Genomic DNA, 23065 nt, shown 5'->3' with positions numbered 1-23065 from the left:
AAACCCACTCATTTTCAACCTCTTCCTACTTATTCATACATTCACGTCGAAACTTCATTCAAACTTTAAAATGTTCATAAACAATGGGACTTTCACACATCAATTCAGCTTTTGTATGCCCTTCACACCTTTTACACAGTCATTGTTTAAGTTCCATGAACTTTTCTGACCTTTCCAGATTTTTACACTGGTGTCTATGAGGTAGAATGTTCAGAGGCTAGAGTGGGGGACATCACAAAAAGAGTAGGAGAAGGTGTTAAACTGTTCTTAAAGATTTCTGTTTAACACGTCCTCCCAGCCACAAATCTCATTGTTCACACATGATTTTTCCCCAGAACATAGGAAAACCTGTATTCTTTCACTCAATGTAACTAGCTAAACAAAGAGACTTACACATTTTTCTCTATGAGCCTCTGAGGGACAGGGGTACCATCCAAATGCCCAATTGACTCCAATGTCCAATGTCTCCAACTGAGACCAGAAAATCAGGAGTCCTTGGAGTTTGTTTTATGTGGGAGTTAAGGACATATCCTGATCAAAGATAACTAAGAGATGCCTAATGGTGGTGCTGGAGGCCAGGGCAATGCTAGATTACGTGTACCATTAGATAATGTGTTTCTGAAGTGTTGGGGGCCAAGTACAATAGCTTCAGTCAGTCAGCTTCAGGCAGTCCTTGGAGTTTGTTTTATGTGGGAGTTAAGGACATATCCTGATCAAAGATAACTAAGAGATTCCTAACGGTGGTGCTGGAGGCCAGGGCAAAGCTAGATTATGTGTACCATTAGATAATGTGTTTCTGAGGTGTTGGGGGCCAAGTACAATAGCTTCAGTTTTGTCTGAGTTTAACAACAGAAAGTTGTTTGTCAACCAGGTCTTTATGTCCTTAAGGCATGCTAACTGATTGGTTTCATCAGACTTCACTGACAAGTACAATTGGGTATCATCTGCATAACAATGAAAGTTTATGGAGTGTTTCCTAATAATATTGCCTAAAGGAAGCATATATTGAGTGAATAAAACCGGTCCAAGCACATAAACTTGTGGAACTACATGACTAAATTTGGTGTATATGGAGGATTTATCGTTAACGTGCTCAAACTGAAATCGATCTGATAAATAAGACTTAAACCAACTTAGAGTGGTTCTTTCAATGCCAGTTACATCTCTGTAATAGGATGTAATGGTCAATAGTGTCAAATGCAGCAATAAGATCTAACAAAACAAGTACTGAGACAAGTCCTTTGTCCAATGAAATTAGAAGATAATTTGTAACTTCCAACAGGACTTCCAGGATTTAGGGTACATCATAGCACAGAGACACCACGTCTCTTTGCTTTGATGTACCCTAAACCCGCAGTCCTCAAATAAACTATTATAATGTAGAATGCCACACAACTGATTGGCGACAGCTTTCTCAAGGATCTTACAGAGAAATTAAGGTCAGATAAGGGTCCATAGTTGGCTAAAACAAGTGGATCAAGAGTAGGCTTTTTAAGAAGAGGTTTACTTGCAGCTACTTTAAAGGGATTTGGTACATAGCCTGTTAATAAAGACAAATTGATTATATTTAACAAAGAAGTGCTAACTAAGGGTAAAACTTCCTTAAGCAGCCAAGCTGGGATGGGGTCTAAGAGTCAGGTTGATGGTTTAGATGAAGACATTGTTGAATTTAGTGGGTGAAGGTTGATGGGAGAAAAATAGTTCAAATATATATCAGGTTTTATAGCTGTTTCTAAGATTCCTCTATTTGAAGATAAATCGATGCCAGTTGAGTGCAGGAGGTGGTGAATTTTGTCTCTAATAGTTAGAATTTTATCATTAAAAAAGCACATGAAGTCATCAGAACTAAGAGCTTTAGGAATACATGGATCAATAGAGCTATGACTCTCTGTCAGCCTGGCTACAGTGCTGAAAAGAAATGTAGGGTTGTCTTGTTTTCCTCTATTAATGATGAGTAATAGGTTACTCTGGCATTACAGAGGGCCCTCCTATAAATTTTAAGACTATCATGTCAGGCTAAATGGGATTCTTCCAGTTTAGTAGAACACCATATCCTTTCAAGTTTTAGTGTTGTTTGCTTTAACATGCAGATGTGAGAGTTAAACTATAGAGCTAATCTCCTTTTTTTTAGTATTTTCTTTTTAGAGGGGTAATAGAGTCGAGTGTTATTCTCATTGAGCCTGCAGCACCATCAACTAGATGATTAATTTGGGAGGGACTAAAGTTAGCATAGGAAACAGGCTTTCGAGTTATGATTGAGTTTAAGTTTAGGATTAATTATTAGGCTTGAGTTGTTATATTGTAACATGGCAGTGAATTAAGTGCTGATGGAATCACTTCCTTAAATTTAACTACAACACTATCAGATAGAACTCTAGTAAAGACATTTTTGCGTAGGAGTGTGTAGTCCAGTAACCGGAAGAAAAAAAAGTTATTAAATAATGCTCCCATAAAAGGGATTCTGTGGAAAGACTATTAAATGTTCAATTTTGGTGCCATAAGTCAGAAAAAGGCGAGGGTGTGGTTAAAACAGTGAGTGGGTATATTTAAACTCTGAGTGAAGCCAATTAAGTCTAATAATGAGATAAATGCACTGCTAAGGCTATCATTATCAACGTCGAGACGAAGTAAGGACTAAATTTGGTAAAAACTCTGAGAATACAGATAAAAACTCAGAGTTTGTCAAGGACCGTGGTACACTATAACAAATAGAATAGGCTTTAATGTTTCCCAGGTTGGGTGCATAAGACTAAGAACCAGGCTTTCGAATGAGTTATAATTGAGTTTAGGTTTATAGTTGAAAAGTTGGCTGCAACTCCACCTCTTCGGCTGGTGCCTCGAGGAGTGTGAGTATTAATATGACTGAGGGGAGTGGATTCAATTAGCTAACATATTCATTATGACACAGCAAGGTTTCAGTAAGACTAAATAAATCAATATGATGATCTGATATCAGATCGTTTACTAATACAGCTCTAATGTTTAGGAGTCAACATTTAATTCTCCTATTTTGTTGTATTTTTGCAGTGGTGGTCTTAAGTTTTATTAGGTTTTTATGTACAACTCCTCTTCTGTTTATTTTCGAGTAAATTAATTTAGGTGGTCCGGGGGCAAAAAAAGTTTCTATGGGGTTTTGGGTGGGTGACTGTTCAAATGGAATTGCAGTGAAGCGTGTAAGACTGCAACTCTACCTCCTGGTCTCAAATCTGTGTTGTCATGGTTTTGGTATACTAATAAACTCAGTCAGATTTCTAGATACGAAAGCTGCTCCATCCAAAGTGGGGTGGGTCTCTCCTAATCAGACCAGGTATTCCCCAGAAAGTCTGCCAATTATCTGCAAAGCCAACGTCATTTGCTGGACAGCAACTCGACAACCAGCGGTTGAATGATGACATGTGTCTATACATGTCATCACTGGTCGGATTAGGCAGGAGAAAACTGCGGAGAAAACTGCGGAGTCTGATATTATATGTCATCACCTATGAGAACCTCTGCCTCTCCTACTACTACTTGTTCTTGGTGGTGATTTTAATATTCATGTTGTGTAAAAGAATTTCCTACCACATCTAATCTGACTGCGAACTGTCCAATTCACGCTAACAGCTACATGTTGAAGACAAGAAACAAAGGAGTCGAGATGTGCTTCCAGTTCACTGTTAGATTTATTGAAGCCCTTACGGAACATACAATGAACCAAGCCGGTCTCGAGAGCAACTTCTATTGGTGTTTTAAACAACAGCCCAGCCCATGTACCTGACTTTGAGAACATCACTACTCTTTCTTCGTGATGGCAACCCCAGGGGTTTTCCATCATCTTCCTGTTTTTGCAAGTTACATTCCATTAATCATCTTGTTTACTTCAAAGCTTAAAACCAGTGTCGATAATCTTTGACATGCAAATGTGGCAACACAAAGTTCATGCATCTTGCTTCTCATGACTCTAATGACCTCCTTCCATACTATCTTGTGGGTGCATAGTGTTTTCCCATTATACAACCATCATTCCCATCATGCAACAGTGTGTTTTTTCTTTCCCACACATTATAACTTTCCTCTTAATGAAATCACATATATATTGTATGTATAATTATAATATTTTTGGTTAACTAGAATGAGTATGCTTGGTTCAAATCCCACATAATTCACCTCTTTGCGACTGTACAGTTGCATATAACATGCATAATTAAGGTTCTTATACAGACGAGGAGGCTACTAGATATCTTGTAAAGCATATAATATGTAGCGGAGCATTTCGTCAAATCACATCCTGTACTGATATTAGTATTTATATCCATGCACAGGGTGATTGCCAACTACCCTGGAGCTTCAAACCCTCTGCCCCATAGGTTGGGCCCAGCTCTTCTTTTACAAGCAAAGCAATTCAAGTCCCATAGTCCCAACTGAGAAACCTAGGCACATACTGGGCAATCCTATTAAGTATCCTCCTGATCTTCAACCCATATACTTTCCACACAGTAGAGAGCTTCCCATCATGGAGAGGTTACTAGTGTGTACAATGCATGGTGTGTAGAGTCCAGGATTAGTCAATTGTGGAGAAGTGTAGTGTCAAGGCACCCCTTTTCTTCTTTATTACCCTATCTTGGACATAGTCCAGCTCATCATTTGTGTCCACAATGTTGAGAACATCATTGTGTCATTTGTATTAGGATTGATAATGATTAGACAGGTTTTGTATGGCTTTTACCCTGCACATCACAGTTGTCCATGTGTGCTGAATAAGAACACACATGGACATAGAGCCCAAACTGAGACTACTTTCTTCCTGTGTTTGGTTAAAATGGGCAGACAACATGTAGCAATGGCTAGATTATTTTCATACTTCAGGGTTACAGTACATATATCTATGCTAAGGCTGCCTGGCAGTGGGAATCCTTGGATGACCCAGAAATCACATTTTGTTCTGTATATACGTACTTCAGCAAGGTGTAGTTTTTGGACTGCACTGAAAATCCTGGACATCTTCGCCAAGATTGAGACTCATGTAGGGCAATAGTTCCATATGGCAGCTTTGAGAGTATAGGTTGCAGCTTAGTGTTATATTGCTTTTTCGTCAACTACTTTGTCAATAGGTGGGAAGCAATTAATTTAAGTTGTTTAGCGGGCGGTTCTTGCAACACTGACCCCATTTCTTACCACACTATATTTATTCTCTGGGTTCTCGATCAGGTGCAGATGCATAGACCTTTGGTCTGCTCTTGGTACTTTTTGGTAGGTGATATGTGCCAGTGCTATGTGGTAAGGGTCCGGAGGGGGCACTTAAAGGACAAAGGACATACTATCCCACTACTCCCCCAACCCATCAGAGTAGCAATGCTCTAACACACATTAACATTGAGGTACGGAGGCAAATTAATATCCCTATATACTATCACCACAGGAATAGGGATGGGGACTACAATTGCCCCCCAGTGGCCTAGGTTCTTTCTTAGCCAATCCATACCACTAGTTCCCAAAGAACTGGTCATATTATCATCTGTGTCAACTATCAGAGTAAAGCAGCTCTCTCCAGTCAGATATATAGTCTGGTAGAGTCCTCCTGTAAGGATTAGGATAAAGTTCATAATGTTAACCTATGACTCCTTTGATTAGCCTTCAGCACATGGAAGCCAGCCTGGATCCAATTTGCAAAACTCTGTTATTCATACCCAATGCTGTCACCGTGGTCAGCCAAGAAAGTTACTCCATACCCTGGAAAATGTCAGATTTCCCATTTTCTGCAAGGGAAATCCTCAAGTGGTAAGCAAAATTCTGCTATTGCCCATTTGACCCTCCCTTGCTGCAATTTGTTTATGTCATGGACATCCTTCAATCTCGCTGCTTGGTAGGGGGTACAGTAACCATACCATTCTTTTGGTAGGTATGGATAAGCTTCGTTTCTGCACACCCACCAGGGGCCTCTTAACACACTCATTGAGATATTGGAAAACGATGTAGGTTGCGGTCTAATGAGGGCCAAGTACGTAATACCTCTATCGAAAAATAATCAGCCAATAAGTGTCATCAGGTCATTGTCCCGTGAAACCCTCTTCTTCCTATGCCTTACAAACAGCCCAACCATTTTCTATTGCCATTGTTGAATCTACACGACTGAAGAGACTTCTCTTGTACTGTTATTCCCTCAACAGTTGATGTGTTGGTATAAATTATAAATGGTATTGTGGTAGCAATTCAGTGTGCATTCAGTGCATTCCATAAATTAATATAACTAGAGCACAAAAGGTGAATAGTAAAATGTGAATAGTATTAAAATTTTCCAGGGGGGATCAATGGGGTATATGTAAGAATAGAGCAATAGAAACATGGTGTACAAATAACATCAATCTTAAAGTGTCTCTGGTCAGTTTAGCATGTAAGACATCATAAAATAACACCAATAAAAACTCATCTAAGGATAGGACAGTTAATAAAATGCAAGATAATGTTTTTCGAGATTACAGTTCTTTGGGTTATAGAAAGCCATTGCAGGTTTGAATACATCAAGGACAAACTTCAATGGTAATATGAGTAAAACAATGCATATGCATGAGACAAGCCAGCAATCATTGTCAGCAGTCATCATCAGCGGAATTTAGACATATTCATACCACGTTTCCCTTGAATCCTTTAGTCGGGCTCAGGAGAGGAGAATGTCTTTTTCCCCTTCGGTGTGATTGGGATACTGGAGCTGGCATGTTGACTGGGGCTGAAGCATTGTTGGTAAAGTTGTCATTTCTTTCCTTTCGGTGGGTGATGCCACCAGGGGTGAGGAGGATTGGAACAACGACGATGAGTGCACTGAGGAGGAGAATGCAGATTGCCCCCCGCAGCACCCATCCAAACGGTCTCAAAAGATGTCATGGCCTTGGCTGCCCAGGTGATGTCATCGTACCATCACCTATTTACCACTATCGCACCCTAATCCTAAAGTGTGCTTTGTTGAAGCTCGGGAGACAAGCGTGCCCTAGAGGCTGTCCGTTCCTCCCTCACTACACATAAGAGGCAGGTTTGAGTGAGGTGCTTTCAGTGAGGCAATTGCACACTTGGATCAGGAACTCTCTTCTAGTGGCTAGCATGTATCCACTTGGCTCTCTCTGCAACCTTCACTGCGCTCTCAGTCACCAGTAGCCCTTAGAATGGACTGTATCCCCTCCGAGCCTTCCAATTCTTCCTCCTCAGGTCCTTCACCACAATGCTGTTTCCGCAGTGGTGTTTCAGTTGGTGTTGGTAGGGATGCTTTCAACAGCTTGTGAACATTACAAAGCACAGAAGAAAGGTTTGCTCAATAATGCAAATATTTCATCTTCACATTGGCTGGTGTTCAGGAGTTGCCTTTTAACAGGTCCAATTCCTGTGTTGAGTGGTCTGCTTAACAGGATCTCAAAAGAACTTAAACCATTACGTGATCTTATTCTTGCTGTATTTTGCATTAAAAAAAATTGGTAATGCTTTTGTCCACGGAAGTCCTGTGTCATCACAACATTTTGTGCGCATTCTGCGTTTCCTGTAGATCAGATCTGGGTGAACACTTCAGTTATGGCAGCGACACAGTCATGCGGCTGACCATCTTCTGGCGTGGGAACAGGAGTAGCAGGGTTAAGAATAGTACACGTTTCACAGTGATGTTAGGCATTTCTAACAAAATAGTTTTGTATCTTAAACAATCTGGCTACTGACAGATGTGATGTCAAAAGTCAAAGTAACTCACAACTTTGTCATTTGCCGTGAGGCCTTGTCCATGAACAATAGCTGCTAATGGTGCCTCAATTTCCGCAAAATTTGGAATCCACTGTCTACAGTAGGAAGCCATACCCAAAAAACGAATTACCCTTATTCTTTGTTTCAGGTTTTGGGATGTTGGGGGTTTCAACTCTTTTGGGTGAGAAGGATTTGCCCTCTGGTGTCATCACATTTTGAGAAACCCACCTGGGTTTTGACAAGCTTGCTGTATGGCCGTTTTCGGTCAAATGTTTCAGTACAGCCACTGTGTCTGGCGTGCACACTTCTGTTGTTGGTGAACAAATAATCAAATCATCATCATACTGCTGTGGGGCGCTACCCATAGGCAAAATGAGAGTTTCAAGATTTTCCTTTAATGCTGCATTTAAGATGGTTCAAGATTCACAATAACCTTGACAGAAACGTGTGAACGTATACAATTTGCCTTCAAACTGAAATGCGAACCAGAATATGCTAAAACGGTAGCGTTCATGGCCTGTAAGTCCTGGACAAAGGTATTCGTCTGGCTGGCCAGCATCTCCTATCTATTTGACAGGAAAACTCGCACAGGAGAGGTTTCTCATGGCAAGATAACTCTGGCTTTGAGGAGGGAGTTAAAGACAGGTGTGATGCCCACTATAGCTTCCCGTTTCAATGGATATTGGTTTTGACAAGGCCTCTATGAGGATTGTGGTGTGATCACAATGGGTTCTACACCCTTCATTAGTCTGATGTCATATTTGTTTTGGGCCCATAGGCAATTTGGAACCTCACTCGATTCAGGAATTTCAGATTTGTCTGACGCAAAAAATATGAGTCAAATTTTCTTTTGTTCCTCATGAAGTCAGGAAGTATGTAATCTTCCTCTGGTAACTGCTGTACTGTGTGTTGTACATTCATCACTGATGAGAATCTTTTGCGGTTCTCCAATACAGCCAGTTAATTCTCACTATGTTATTTCTTCCTCTATACCATTTCTCTTGATAATCTCCATCCTGTCCAAATGAAACATGTGATGTGCAGTGTAAGTCTTGAGGCTTCATGTGATCTGTGTCTGAGGATGTGGTGAGTTTTACTGCTTCTTGTATTAATGCATCATTAACAAGCAGTGATTGTGTTGGCATTTTTTTATAAGCACCATTTCAGTATTAAGCATATAATTAACAATTCTCTCTTTGCCTGTCATATGTGTAACTGTAACAAAGTTTATTGCATCAGTTATCAGCTGATTTGTGTCATGTTATGTGTGTCTTTATTGGTGTTCTCACATGTTTGATGTGTAGGTTGCACATTTGTCACGTCGGGTGTGGCGTTGCCAGGATCCATTACCTTCCTCGACTCCGCCTCAAATCAATGAGCATGATGCTGAGCTGGTCCTTTGCTGTCTGGACAATCTTTGGCCCAATGTCCAGTCTTGCTTCACACGTAACAACCAACCCCCACGGCAAAGCACTTCCTAGTCCTAGTCCGTCTGTTTCCTCTGCCTCGTCCTCGGGCATGGCTTGTATATATCTTCAGCTGTGCCATTTGCATTTTTTCCTCCATCTGGGCAGTTTTCTTCCTTCTTTTGTCGTTGGAAAGTTTTTCAGCATGATTGGCATACTGTTCGGTGAAAATAGTCTGCCTGAGTCCCATGTGACACATGTGTGCTTTAACATGTTACTGATCTCAGGCTTAATGATATTAACTTACAGGCAATAGCTGATGGCGTTGGACCGTCCCAGAGTGTGGTTAGTTTGTTTGGTCTGTCTCCTGAATATTTCCCACTGCTCCCAGTTGCTCTATCTCTTCCTGCAAATGCTGATAGGTAGATGGGTGTTGTTGAGGAGGTGGTGGTGGAACGAGGAAGAGCCGTAGTTGATTTTTATTCTGAGGCTGGTCCTGCTGCTGCCGTCACTGGCATCTTCCTGGCGGAGCCAAGTCCAGATCAGGATCTAGCTTAACACACTGAGACACACCCTTTAGTGGAGCTGTTCCTTTCCCTGCTTGTGGCTTCCTCCATCCAGTAGAAATAAGCTTCCCAATCAGCTTGGAGCACTTTTTTATTCAATGCAATTACACTAATGCCGAAAAATCTGTCATTGGTGTTGGTGCATTATCAGGGGTGACTTGGACTGCCTGGAGTGGGGATGACAACACAGCCTCCAAGGCTGAGCTGGTCCAAGGGCAATGAGGCAGCTATATCAGCTGCCTCATTGCCCTTGGCAACAAACGAACCATCACTTTTGTGGGCAGTGCACTTCACTTGAATTGCAAGTTTGGTCGAGTGGTTGATTACATGAAGGCAAGCACAAATGGCTTGCCCATAAGAGATAACAGGCAAGCCGCAGTTAAAGCCTGTATCTCTGCCAGCTGGTTCAAAGCATGTTTGTGATTTTTGTACGGCTTCAATAATAGCATATCCTGCTCTACTGCCCTTATCAGTTGTAGGAGCCATCAACAAAGAACGTGCGGTCAGAGTGGTGTAGGGGTTCATTTGCTAGGTCTTCCCTGGCTTTGAGATAAGTGCTGGAGATGGCCTGACAGTCGTGTGGCCACAACTTATTGTTATTGCTTAGAGAGGTATTGAAATAAGCTATTGTTTTGGGCCAACACAGCATTAGCATAGCCATTTTTTTCTGATCCATATAGATGGAAAGGTTTGGAATAGTCAGGATTGGCCAGAGCTTAAGCTGCACAGAGCTCAGATTTTATCAAGTTAAAGGAGGCTTCAGCCTCTGATCTCCATTCTAAATTTCTCGTAGCCTCTTTAAGGGCTGTTTGAATCAAAGCTTGGAGTGGGGACACCTTAAGGGAAAAGTAACAAACCCACTGTCGGGTGTATCCGGCCTTGCACTAAAAGAATAACATCTGCGCCACGGTTTGAGGCTTAGGGGCACTTTTACTAGCTTCAGTGTGGCTAGGTGTGAGCCTTCTGTGTCTTTACTGACTTGGTAGGAAAATTGACTTGCTCTCTGTGTATCGCTGTGGTAGACGTGCGTAGGCGAATTGTTGGTACTCAAACGTGAATGGAAAAAGGTGCCTATACTCAGGGTGCAGAAGGATGCTGTCTAATGCTGAACACAAGTCTTTGACTGTGTAATATTTGTTATCTCTTGGAATATTAGACAGCAGAGTGTGGGGATTTGGAATGACTTGGGTTTCTGCGATAACCACTTTATTTACAGCTCGCAAATCATGGACCAATTGCGACTTTTCTGAATTGGTCTTCCAGAGAGGGTAGACAGGTGTGTTGCATTTGCTGTTGGTCTTAATCAGGACTCCTGCTTCTAACAGTCCCTGTATTTTAGGTCTTATGCCCTGTCTTGCCTCTTTTGTAAGTGGGTACTGATACACCCACTGGCTGGAGTTTTATTGTCACCTCACTCGTGCATTTTATTAATGCTACATCTGTCAGTTGTTTTTTCCATAGTTCCAGTGGGACATCTTTCAACACCTGTTCCTATTCTGTGGACAAGGCCATTTAGAGAGTGGGCTTGATTTCTTTGTCTACTCCTATCTTAACTGCCTCAGCTGTGTCTACACAGATTTCAGATTTCCCTGTGAACATTCCATCTGAGGATACATGGAGATAAGAGTGATCGGGGAACCCATCTCACTGACAAGGGTTCTTTGACATCAGGTCCCAGGTGGTTCATGATCTCCAGAGACCATGAGAAAGACATGCTGGTACTAGTTTTGTATTAAATAACATGACTGATCAGTTGAGGATAGTTATACAGTGGCTGCCATTACCCATGTTCACATAATAATGTCTGTAGTCTTTTGAGTACTTCCGTGCCTTTCCTTTTAGTCACTCCATTCCTTGGTCGTGGTCATCATGAGAGCTATCTGGATTGAAGAACAAGGTGCAGTAAGAGGTCTTTGACCTCTCGGTAGTCTGGGTGCTGAGCTTTGATCAATGGTTGCCATTGACTCACTTCCTCTAGAGACTTCTGTACAGGTTGTGGGAGGGATTTTTTCATCATGAGAAACAAACTTTGAGTGGCTGCATTTGTCCCATGATGAGGCCGTTTCCTCCTTCCACTGCACCTGGAAGCTAATAATGAACTTGCTTACATCTTTGCCTGCTCTAAGCTTGATAGCCTCTAATTTGGCTTGATCCATAATTGTGGGGTGCATTCTCCTGAGAGCATGCCTCATAGTGTTTCTGTAAGGGCTAAAGGCACACCAATCATTTTGATTTCCATCCATCAGCAGGCTCAGCTGGACACTCGTGAATACTTCTCTAGTCTTGTCTTGTCCTATTGTCCAAGCTAGGATTGCTTTGAGGTCCGCTAGCATCAGGTGTGTCCCATTTTCTCTTCTTTGAATGCAGTGATCCATTTTTGGGCTCTGTGACAAATATCAGGTAATTGCTTTGCTAACCCCGTCATGTCCATAAATGACCAAAAGACTTATTGGGTGGAGTTTCCTTAAGCGACAAGTGGCATCGAATATTCTGATTGCGGGTAGCGTTTTGGTGGTCTCCGCATTCACTTTTGTTTTGCAGCTTCTTCATCAGGGCGCCCATTCTCCAGAATTGTGTCTATCTGTTGCAGGGTGGCATCCCACAATTCGTGTCTTCTCTGTTCTTCAGCAATGGCTCTGCTTGTCATTTCTGCTACTTGTAGTCTTTCCCTACAAGTAGCAGTGAGTCTAGAATTGTAATATTGCCTCCTTACACTATACTCTTCTCGTAAAATGTTTTCTGTATCATGAGCATGGCCAATTACTTCATACAGTGGAATTTGGGCCAACTCTGGCTCACATGTAAATGACGATCTATGCAACATTTTATCCAGCAACTCAGTAGTCCACACCTCTTTTAGTCTTTCTCTTAAGTTGGTCCATGGGAGATTCACTTGTGCTGGGCTTAAGTTAAACCATCTGGTTTCAGGTTTCTACATACACCTCATGCTGGTCCATATAGTTAAATTTCTACAAACCAATATATTGCAATATATATATATATTATTTATATATTGCAATCACAAACAGCACAAAACACACCGCCCAGGCAACTGAAATCCTCAAATGCACCAACTGCAATCGATTCCATCTATTTGTATTCTTTCTTCTTCTATCAAACTCGTATACTTTTACGTTGTTTTCCAAATTAATCTTTCTATGAATAAAGTAGTCATCATCAAGGTCACACCCCAGGGGCCGCTTATTTAATTCCTTTCACATTAAACTGGAGTTTGTATGGTATAGCCCGAGCAACATCCACAGAAGATCCAGCCAAGGCAGAGTCATTCCAAAGAAGACAAAGCCCCAGACACTGGATCCCAATGTTCCAGGATCAGGTATCCAGCTGTGATAAGTCTGTATGGCAGTGCCCGAGCAACTTTCACAGAGGTCTTTGCCAAGATAGGGTTGCTCTGGCAAGGGCCAAACCTCCAGACACCAAGCCCTGGCTCCTTTGTGAGCTTTCCATATTAATAATAATCTCATAGTATTTAAACTTTATACAATCGAGCCATGCATTTCACAAACATTTAACATTTGCTTCACATACATATCCCACAGCCATTCACACATCAAGGTTTCACTCACTCAGTGTCTGATTATAGCTGTACAGACAGATTTATACAAATCTTACTCTGGTACTATAGCAGCATTTTCTCCTATAGTATTAACTTTTCATCTATTCTATGCAGTCTGCATATTTTTCTTCTGACCACCAAGTTGCTTCAAATACTTTTATTCTCTTTTACAATTTTCTTTATTCAACTACCTGCCGAGGTATAATTCTGCCCTGAGCTAGATTTCATGCTAACATGGTGGTATCTATATCCTCTAAGCCACCTAGATTCAGACCTGCACCACCTAAATATCCGCCCCGAAAAGGCGAGAGCTAAACCAATCTCTCACCTGGTGCGCCTGCTTCTTTTTCTGCTCTATTCTGCGATAATCAAGAATTTGCCTTGTGTGCGGTTATATTTGGAATTTAGTAGGGTTACAACACACTTTTTATTTCACAACCACCTGAGAGCTAACAGGAGCTCAAGTTTTCTGGAGCCTCCTTGACTCTCAAAAAATAATTAATCTTTAAATCTTACTGATTTGTTAGGACGGCATCACTGGACCAACAGTCTCTGCTGGGGCTAAGCCACCCCACCAACAGACCAATCATGTTGGAGAATTTTTGAAATACAGGGTTCTACTTACCTTGTTCTTAGTGGCCAGCTGTGATGTGGTCTACTGCACCGGTCCCCACCCCCCAGGCCGTGGACTGGTACCAGTCCGTGGGTCGTTTAGTACCGGGCCGCACATAAAGAATAACTTACATAATTTCCGTTTTATTTATTATCCGAGTCTGAAAAATCTTTTATTTTGAAAAATGACAATTTAAATAATAATTAAAAATTCTCTCCGTTACATCCGTCTGTTGTTCAGTCTTGACGCTCAGTCTTGACGCATGTCAACATGCTTGTCTCGGTGACGTGACGGAACGCTAATATTAAACCCACAAGCTAGCAACATGAGTGAAAAACAGACGTCATTGGAAAGTGTCATTACAAAGGGGAAAAGGCCCAGTAAGTTGACAGAAGAAGAGCCTATGACCACTAAGAAGAAGAAAGCTGCATTTAACAGACAATACCAGGAGATGTACTTAAAATATGGATTTATCGCGAAAGGAGATTCCCGCGCTCCAAGCCTGCTCTGCATTATATGCGGCGACTGTCTCTCCAACGAGGCAATGAAGCCCTCAAAACTGCTTCGCCACTTGGACACCAAGCACCGGCATTAAAAAACAAACCTTTGGAGTATTTTGAAAGGAAAAAGCGGAAACAAGAAGGACAGAAGCAGTTACTGAGGGCCTCCACATCAACAAATGCAAGTGCACTGAGAGCGTCATACTTGGTGGCTAACTGTATTGCTAAGGCTAAAAAGCCATTCCCTATTGGTGAAGAAACTGATCATTCCCGCCACTAAAGACATTTGCTGTGAACTTTTCGGAGAGGCTGAGGCTAAAAAGATAGCACAGGTGCATATGTAGGCTAGCACCGTCACTTGGCGCATTGAAGACATAGCAGAGGATATTGAGACCCAGCTGTTGGAGAGGATTAATACGTCACCGTGGTACGCACTGCAGATTGACGAGTCTACAGATGTGGACAACAAGGCAATGCTACTTGTTTATGTGCGATACCTTTACCAGGAGGATGTGCATGAGGACATGTTGTATGCACTATCGTTGACAAACAAAACCACAGCCGCAGAACTATTCAAGTTTCTTAATGATTATCTGTCAGGAAAACTTAAATGGTCTTTTTGTGTCGGCATCTGCACAGACGGAGCTGCTGCCATGACCGGACGGCTGTCTGGTTCAATGGCTCGGATTAAGGAGGTTGCACCTTAATGTGAATCTACACATTGTGTCATTCACAGAAAAATGCTGGCTTGCCGAAAAATGCCACCGGAACTTAACAGCGTATTGAATGATGTGATTAAAGTTATTAACCACATCAAAGCACACGCCCTTAACTCGAGCCTATTCGAGCAACATTGTGATGAGATGAACGCAGAGCACAGACGCCTTCTCTTACACACAGAGATCAGATGGTTATCCCGAGGGAGATCGCTGGCCAGAGTGTTTGACTTACGAGAACCGCTGCAGAGATTTCTCTCAGAAAAGAAGTCACCGCTAGCAGCACATTGCAGTGACAAGGAGTGGCTTGCAAAACTCGCTTACTTGTGCGACATATTCAGCCTGCTCAATGAACTCAATCTGTCCCTTCAGGGGAAAATGACAACTGTCTTCAAGTTGGCAGATAAAGTAGCTGCATTTAAAGTCAAACTGGATTTGTGGAGATGACGCGTGAACAGAGGCATATTTGACATGTTTCAAACATTGGTGGGGATTTTGGAAGAGAGTCAGCCTGAGCAGTCCTTCTCCCAGCTGCTGCACGATCACCTGGCTTTGCTTTTAAAAGAGTTTGAGTGCTACTTCCCAACCACAGAAGACCCACGAACTGACAAGGAACATATCCGCGACCCATTTGTCAATAAAACCAGGTGAATTGAGCATGTCTTTGCAAGAAGATCAGCTGCTGGAGATCACACATGACGGCGGCTTTAAAAGTCTGTTCGAGACATCAACTCTGCCGGTATTCTGGATGAAAGTCATGGTAGAATACCCTGAGATTGCCACAACAGCACTGAAAACCCTGCTGCCATTCCCAACATCATATCTATGTGAAGTGGGCTTTTCTGCAGTCACAGCAACCAAAAACAAAATTATGGAGTAGACTGGACATAAGCAAAACACTTCGGGTGTCATTGTCTCCCATTAACCCTAGATGGGACGGTCTTGTTGCAGAGAAACAAGCTCAGGGCTCTCATTGATTTAGCGTTATGTTGAGTTATATTTTTCATGTACTTTATATTTGTTTTGTGGCGTATCTTATTTTGAAGGCATGTTCAAGTGTTACCATAGCAACCAGAGAGGATGTTACTCTTGTTATGTTGTTGGCGTATGTCAGGAGGACGCTGCTAGTAAAGTTACATACAAGTACACAGTCGATTCACGTTTATTGTTATATTTACAAAATACCACATTTTGTGTTGGTCGTATCATTTTATTTTGTGCTATCCGCCACACCTTAACAATGCTTACATTAAACCGATCCGTGGCGCAAAAAAGGTTGGGGACCCCTGGTCTATGGCATTCGTGGTCCAGGCTCCAGGGGCTGAGGTTCCAGATGTTGCCCTCCTGGCTTGTTCACCAATTTATGTTCAAGAATTTCCTACCATATCAAATCTGACTGCTTACTGTCCAATTCATGCTAACAGCTAAACACTGAAGAAAAGAAAAGAAGATTTATTGAGATTTATTTATTGAAGTCCTTGCGGAATATACAATGACCTGAGCCGGTCTCGAGAACAACTGAGTTGTCAATCCTATATTGGTCTGTTAAACAACAATGGCCCAGCCCATGTACCTGACTTTGAGAACATCATCACTCTCTCTTAGTGACAGTAGCTGCAGGGGCGCTAGTCCGTTATCTTCCTTTTTTGTGAGTTACAATCCATTAATTATCTTGTTTACTTCAAACCTTAAAACCAGTGTCACTAATAGGAGTGTTTATCACATATATTGTCATGCACATGTGGCATCACAAAATTAATGTATCCCGCTTCTCATGACATAATATTTTGGTGAACTAGCAATGAGTATTCTTGGTTCAAATTCCACAGTTGATAACTCTTCAAATGTTGATGCTGCTGATTTTTTAAACATCATGTCAGCCTTCTACCTTAAACAGTATGTTTTTGGACAATCACATAACCGTTGCCATACCTTGGACCTTGTTTTTACCACAGGGTCCCCACCCTGGATACTGTGGAAATGAGTGTCTCTGACCGTAAATGCATAGTTTTTAACTGTGAAATTGTCACGCATTTTTAATGAACAAAGCATCTCAAGGTTCTGTACACTTTTTTATTAACACAGCCCACTCCAGTCTGAACTCTGTAATACCAACAAACTGACAGACTGTTTTAATTCTGCATGTACATCCATATTTAATCACATCAATCCTCTTAAAATCAGGTCTATGTCTATGCAACAGAAGCAGCCTTGGATAGATCACAATATTTGCAGCTGTAAGTCAGAGTGAAAGAAGTCAGGTCACCAAGTACTTTATGAAAATATGAAAGAGTTACTACTCTACTAAAATAATTTGGTTAAAAATGCTGGAGCTAAATAATTCACTGACAAGGCAATGTTTATCAATCACCCCACAACACTTTAAACCACTTCGCTCCCATTTCAGTGTCTTAGTTTTTAGTAATAGTATCTCAAATGAAAGTGTTTTCCAGTCCACTTGATGTTATACCCACAAATTATTTTCTCAGGATCGTCAAATCTATTGGGCCCTGTCTGCTGTCGGTTGTCAACAATTCTATATCTAATGGTTGTGTTCCAGATTATTTCATAACTGCTTGTGTAGAGCCTCTTTTAAAGAAATCCTTGACTAGATCCTCCCCTCCCCCAGAACTTCAGACCAGTCTCCAAGCCTGTTTTTTATAATAGATTTTAGAGAAATACGTGTCCCAGCAATTACTTTTAACATCAGAAAACAATAATATATTTGAGAAATTTCAATCTCGCTTTTGCAAACGTCATAGCACTTAGGCTGCCCTTCTCAGGGTGATTAATGACCTTCTAATGGCTGCAAATGACGGGATGTACTCAGTCCTTGTTCTTCTGGACATTACAGCTGCCTTTGATACTGTCGATCCCAGCATTCTATTAGACATTCTGAGGCACTGGGTAAGAACATCTGGAACAGTCGTAGAAGGGTTCTTCATACCTGTCCGATAGGGGGTTCTGTGTCTCCATTGATGGCTACATGTGATCTTTTGCTCCTAAGCAGTCCTAATTAGTAACTTCTAAGTGGTGTCCAACAGGGGTCGGGTTTGGGACCATTTTTTTTTCTTTGTACATGCTTCCCCCTGGACAAATTATTAATAGATATGGTATTTCCTTTCATTGCTATGCAGATGACATGCAGATTTACCTGCCTATTAGAGACACTGATCCTAGAGTGCTGAGTTCGCTACATGACGCCTTTGTGATGTCAAAAGCTGGATGGCAAAAATTTTCTTAAATGTAACTTAAACAAAACAGAGATTGTTGTAATTGGTTCCCAGCACATAGCTAAACAAATCCTGACATGTGTTTGTTCCCTGTTGGAACACATCAAGCCTGCTGCGAAAGAATCTTGGCGTTTTGAACAGCACAGAACTTGTGCATTCTTGTTTTAATAATCTAAGAAATATCCCTAATTTTACTATTGACTTTTAAAGCTCTTCATTGTCTTGCTCCATTTTATATATCTGACCTCTTAGTTGCATATACACCAGTTTGTAGCCACAGATCCTCAGGGAAGATGTCTTTTAGTTGTTTCCATGGCAAGACTGAAAATTTGAGGTGACAGAGCATTTGCAGTCAGAGCCCTGAAACTCTGGAATGAGGGGCCTTAGCAAATCAGGTAATCAAAATCAGTGATTTCTTTTAAATCTCTTTTTAAAACATACCCTTATTAAAGAGCTTTTTTTGATTTTACTTAATTTTATTGACTGCTTAGATTGATTACTTGATTCTTCAGGATTATTTTTGTTGGAATTTATTAATTTTTATTAATTGCCCTTTTAACTCTGTTGCCTTGTATTAGCTGATTGTTTTAATTTGCCTCTTTGTGTGAAACACTTTGTAAAATGGGTTTAGAAAAGTGCTCTATAAATAAAGATTATTGGTGGAATTGCTGTGAAAGTACAATCCCACTATACTGTATACTTTTCAGTTTCAAAAATTCTTATTGGTGGGTTCACTGCGCAAGTGCCTTAACACACTTCAACATAGAAACTCCATTCAAACTTTAAAATGTTTAGCTCAATTAGAACATAATCGGATGTAATCCGTTTTTTTATGTATTTCATACTTTCCCAAATATTTAACACTTTGTTGACAGTTTTTCCCATAGAATTGTATAGATGGAATGTTCAGGATTGCCAGTTTTTCACATATTTTTATGCATTTTTCAACCTTCTATTTATTGATACTTTCATGCAGAAACTCCACTCAAACGTGTTCTCCACAGTGTTCTTTGCTACATTTCGCTGCGTTTTTGGTTGTATTCAACTTTTAAATGCCATTCTTACTTTCAAAAATATTTATCTTTGTTTGAACCTTAGTTATAATGGGAGTGAATGAGAGAAATGTTCAAACCCACTCATCTTAAACCTCTTTGTAATCATTCATACATTCACATCGAAACTTGATCCAGACTTTAAAACGTTCATTAAAAATTGGACTTTTTTTTGCCCTTCGCACTTTTTACACACTCATCGTTTAAGTTTCATGAACTTTTCTAACCTTTCCAGGTTCTTACATTGGTGTCTAGGGGGTGGAAAGTTAAGAGGCTAGAGTGGGTGACATCACAAACAGAGTGGGGAAGGTGTTAAACTGTTCTGAAAAAATTCCGGTTAACTCACAGCTGCAAATTCCACTGTTCAAATATCATTTTTCGCCAGAATGTATGCAAAATTGTCTTCTTTCACTCAATTTAACTATCTAAGCAAAGAGACTAACACATTTTGCTCCATGAGCCTCTGAGTGACAGGGGTACCATCCAACTGCCCCATTGACAAAACAGAAAGAGGGGCACTTTTAAAATCACTGCATCTCCCACATTTTTGACACCACAAAGAAATACTTTATATCACTACATTCAGCAGAATCTCCTCTCTCAGGCAGTATAAAATGTTAGGCAATAGGAATTACTGCCTTTGAGTGATAAGCCAGCGTTTGAGAGATATCTCATTGTAATCCTTGTTTGAACCAGTTGTAACTAAAGAGTTTACCATAGCTATGGGAACTATTTACTGCAGCTGGGCACACATAACTGATTCAGATCAGCGGATTAGACTTTACACACAGACACACAGTTAAACATACACATACATAGAGACGCACAGAGATACACATAGACACAAACATACAAGCAACCTGGGACCACCATAACAACAGCCCAGAGCACTGGTCATTAATCATTGCAGTTTAGCTTCAGCTATACATGAGAGAATGAAGTTTAGCTGCCATTGAAGTGACTAAGGTAAACCAAGTTTCAAACCAAGTGTTATTCAGCCTCTTTCTACGCATTCTTACATTCTTGTAGAAACTTAATTCAAACTATAAACAGTCAATGCCAAGTTATGACTGGAATGGAGTTTATCTTCCACTTATTCCAAGATTTTCCAGCTATTCATCTAGGCTTTGCCTTTTTTCTTTTTTGTTTTCTTTTGTTTTTAGTTTATTGGCAATTTAGTTGTAGTTCAGTCATTCTCCTGGTACTTTAGCTCACTTGTACAATATGACTCCCATTTAAACTTCTTTCACTGCTTGCACCACAGTTTACAGTCTTCATCCCTTTTTTGCATTTCCAAATCTTCACACTACTTCAACTGCTTCTTCATAAAAAATTCAAGCCAGCAATTCAGTTTAGCTTCAGCTTTTCCAGGAGCCAGAAATCCCACCGCAGTTTCTTCAGAAACTGCGTATTCTAGTTATTTCTTTTATTATTATTATTATTACATATGTTGCTATGCTAATTACTGATGCATACTTTCAGCTACAGAAACCATTCGATTATCAAAATGTTTCTGCTTTTTCAGGACAATTTTGACATTATTTTTCTTTTTTCTACGATTCATAATTTTTAAAATATTCAGCTTTTTAAAAAAAAGATTTCTGCCGTTGAAATAAATGGACAGAATGCTCAAATCCTCGAAAACTTTCTCCTCTTTAAAAATCAACAACTTTGTCATATTTTCAGCTAGAGACTTCATTTAAGCTTTTAAGAGGTCACAAGACTTTCATCTATTAAACTTGTATTCAGCTTTTTGATATCTTGTGCAGATTGGATTTATCACAATTTAAGTGTCATGTCTTTTTCTGACCGTTTTCGAGTTAATAATGGTAGTGTCTCAGGTGGATCATCACTAAATGATGTCATCCACTGTAAATTTCAACTGTACTTAGGATCACACATCTTTCACTTCTAACACACAATTTATACATCAAATTGTAGACAGATTTCTGATCTTTCACACAGTATGACTGCTTGAACAGTCATACTGTGTGAGTTGAGGGCTCTTCTCCAACAAGAGGAGCCCTCATCTGCTCCATAGACTCCAATGTTAAATTACCTCTACCTCTTGTGAGCAAAAACAAAAATGTGGGCACTTTTACAACTGCATCATTTCAGTCATTTTTCACATTATCTACACAAATGTCTTCAGCAAAGTTTCCTTATACTCACTGTGAAGAAATTTCAGCGGTATGAAGTATAATTTCTCAGTGAGGTGTCTTGTTCGAGGGGTACCTCAGTGGCGCTCTCTGTCTGTTATCACTGCTTCTGCCTAACAATGATATTGGGTTTTCAGGCTCCACATACATTTACACAAAAATAACTCTTATTGGTGCAAGTGGTAGTGGAAATTGCTACCTTTTTCTTTCAATTTCAAATGTTAATAAAGTCAAACCTTCATTAACACATAGCTGATTTTACCTGGCTGAAGACACCTTAAGCAGTTTCTAAATCCACAAACACACACACACACACACACACACACACACACACACACACACACACACACACACACACACACACACACACACACAAACACAGCCATTTTCATCCATTTTCAGCATTGCTATAGCAATTTCTGTCAGTTTTCAGTGTCCAAGTGTTTAATTCTTATATCAGCCTTTTTTCAGTCATTTCAGCCTTTTTCACCATTTATTCAGCAATTTCCTTATGATTTCTTTGCCAAAGTTTTGTTTATACATTTCTGGTTTTCTTTCAACCATTTATTAACATTGCTTCAGCAATTTCCTTCAGATTTTACCATTCATACTACATTTTCTTCAGGAAATGCAATTTTTAGTTCTTATTATTTTTCTTCCTTTCACTTTTTCAGCACCTGACTAGTCCCGCACCTTTCGTCGTAGAAACTCCATTCAAACATCAAAAAGTGCGGATTGATTGGAAGCTTCTCTGCATTAATTTTCTCAGTAATATCTCTCATTATTTCCAACATATTCAACATTATGTCTGCACTTTTTCCGCATTGTTAAATATGATGCCATGCTAATTACTGATGCATAATTTCAGCTACAGAAACCATCGATTATCAAAACGTTCTGCTTTTTCAGGACAATTTTGACATTATTTTTCTTTTTTCTACGATTCATAATTTTTAAAATATTCAGCTTTTTAAAAAAATTAGATAATTTTTTCAGTAATATCTCTCATTATTTCCAACATATTCAACATTATGTCTGCACTTTTTCCGCATAGAAATGATTGGACGGAATGTTCAGAGGCCACAGTGGGTGACATCACAAACAGAGCGGGAGAAGGCGATAAACTGTTCTGAAATATTTCTGTTTAACACGTCCTCACAGCCACAAATTTCGCTCTTCACACATTATTTTTGCCAGAGCAGTAGTAAATCTGTGCTCTCTCAGACAATGCAACTACCAAAGCAAAGTGACTTACATAATCTGAACCACGATCCTCAAAGTGGCAGGAATACCATCCAACTGCCCCTTTGACTGCAATACAAATTAAGAACCAGGTTTTCAGAGAAAAGCAGCAATGACCCTTTATTAAACTGTCTACATTTTCCACATTTTTGAAACCAAGAACACAAAATTGCACAGCAAAGTGTTGTAGTTCTCATGGTGTGAAAACTCGGGCTATAGGAGTTATAGTTTTTGACTGAATAGCAGGAGGTTGAGAAGTGCGCACAGCCAAATCTCACTAAAGTCTGAGTATCACTCAGTAGTAAT

This window comes from Xiphias gladius, chromosome 6 (assembly GCF_016859285.1).
Source record: "Xiphias gladius isolate SHS-SW01 ecotype Sanya breed wild chromosome 6, ASM1685928v1, whole genome shotgun sequence".
NCBI lineage: Eukaryota > Metazoa > Chordata > Actinopteri > Istiophoriformes > Xiphiidae > Xiphias > Xiphias gladius.
This window is presented reverse-complemented; position numbering follows the sequence as displayed.